We start from the raw sequence: 2,466 nt of genomic DNA, 5'->3' as shown, positions 1-2,466 counted from the left end.
GTGTGTGCAATGCAGTGAAGGTGTTTACTTCCTATTGTAGTGATGTAGGCCGTGTTCAAAACAACTGGGAACTTGGAAATCTGCAACTTCCGACTTCAGTGCGTTCAAGACAATTGGGAACTCGGAAAAAAACTAGCTCCAACTGGTGAAATGTTTGTCTGAAGTCTGAAACTCTGGCATCTTTCTAGAGCTAGACCTGAAAATCACTGATGTCAGGATTTTACCTTGTTTTTTCCCCAGTTGTCTTGAAAGCACCATTATAGTTCCCCACATTGGATGTGTCATAATACCCATAAAACCTAGTGTTCAAACCCGGAAATGGTTCCAATCATCTTTCTACCATTAATTTTTCACATAGTGAATTTTACAAACACTTCAAATTAAGTATGTATTTGGTCAAATCAAATGTTATTTGTCACATGCGCCGAATACAACAGGTGTAGACCTTACCGTGAAATGCTTACTTACAAGCCCTAAACCAACAATGCAGTTCAAGGAATAAAGTTAAGAAAATATTTACTAAATAAACTAAAGTAAAAAATCMAATTAAAAGTAACACAATAAAATAACAATAACAAGTCCATGTGCTGTCCATGTGCTGGGGGGTGGGGTATTAATGTAAATAGTCCGGGTGGCCATTTTATGAATTGTTCAGCAGTCTTATGGCTTGGGGGTAGAAGCTGTTAAGGAACCTTTTGGACCTACACTTGGCACTCCGGTACCGCTTGCCGTGCGATAGCAGAGAGAACAGTCTGACACCGCCTAGTATATACAGTGGGGCAAAAAAGTATTTAGTCAGCCACCAATTGTGCAAGTTCTCCCACTTAAAAAGATGAGAGAGGCCTGTAATTTTCATCATAGGTACACTTCACCTATGACAGACAAAATGAGGAAAAAAAATCCAGAAAATCACATTGTAGGATTTTTAATGAATTTATTTGCAAATTATGGTGGAAAATAAGTATTTGGTCACTACAAACAAGCAAGATTTCTGGCTCTCACAGACCTGTAACTTCTTCTTAAGAGGCTCCTCTGTCCTCCACTCGTTACCTGTATTAATGGCACCTGTTTGAACTTGTTATCAGTAAAAAGACACCTGTCCACAACCTCAAACAGTCACACTCCAAACTCCACTATGGCCAAGACCAAAGAGCTGTCAAAGGACACCAGAAACAAAATTGTAGACCTGCACCAGGCTGGGAAGACTGAATCTGCAAAGGTAAGCAGCTTGGTTTGAAGAAATCAACTGTGGGAGCAATTATTAGGAAATGGAAGACATACAAGACCACTGATAATCTCCCTTGATCTGGGGCTCCACGCAAAATCTCACCCCGTGGGGTCAAAATGATCACAAGAACGGTGAGCAAAAATCCCAGAACCACACGGGGGGACCTAGTGAATGACCTGCAGAGAGCTGGGACCAAAGTAACAAAGCCTACCATTAGTAACACACTACGCCGCCAGGGACTCAAATCCTGCAGTGCCAGACATGTCCCCCTGCTTAAGCCAGTACATGTCCAGGCCCGTCTGAAGTTTACTAGAGAGCATTGGATGATCCAGAAGAAGATGGGAGAATGTCAGATGAACCAAAATATAACTTTTGGTAAAAACTCAACTCGTCGTGTTTGGAGGACAAAGAATGCTGAGTTGCATCCAAAGAACACCATACCTACTGTGAAGCATGGAGGTGGAAACATCATGCTTTGGGGCTGTTTTTCTGCAAAGGGACCAGGACGACTGATCCTGTGTAAAGGAAAGAATGAATGGGGCCATGTATCGTGAGATTTTGAGTGAAAACCTCCTTCCATCAGCAAGGGCATTGAAGATGAAACGTGGCTGGTCTTTCAGGATGACAATGATCCCAAACACACCGCCCGGGCAACGAAGGAGTGGCTTGGTAAGAAGCATTCAAGGTCCTGGAGTGGCCTAGCCAGTCTCCAGATCTCAACCCCATAGAAAATCTTTGGAGGGAGTTGAAAGTCCGTGTTGCCCAGCAACAGCCCCAAAACATCACTGCTCTAGAGAATTCTGCATGGAGGAATGGGCCAAAATACCAGCAACTGTGTGTGAAAACCTTGTGAAGACTTACAGAAAACGTTTGACCTCTGTCATTGCCAACAAAGGGTATATAACAAAGTATTGAGAAACTTTTGTTATTGACCAAATACTTATTTTCCACCATAATTTGCAAATAATTTCATAAAAAATCCTACAATGTGATTTTCTGGATTTTTTTTCTTCTCATTTTGTCTYTCATAGTTGAAGTGTACCTATGATGAAAATTACAGGCCTCTCTCATCTTTTTAAGTGGGAGAACTTGCACAATTGGTGGCTGACTAAATACTTTTTTTGCCCCACTGTAGGTCCTGGATGGCTGGAAGCTTGGCCCCAGRGATGTACTGGTCCGTACGCACTACCCTCTGTAGTGCCTTACGGTTGGATGTCGAGCAATTGGCATACCAGGCC

Source organism: Salvelinus sp. IW2-2015, linkage group LG15 (genome assembly GCF_002910315.2).
Source record: "Salvelinus sp. IW2-2015 linkage group LG15, ASM291031v2, whole genome shotgun sequence".
In the NCBI taxonomy this organism is placed as follows: domain Eukaryota; kingdom Metazoa; phylum Chordata; class Actinopteri; order Salmoniformes; family Salmonidae; genus Salvelinus; species Salvelinus sp. IW2-2015.
The sequence above is the reverse complement of the archived record's forward strand: the minus strand, read 5'-3'. Positions refer to the sequence as shown.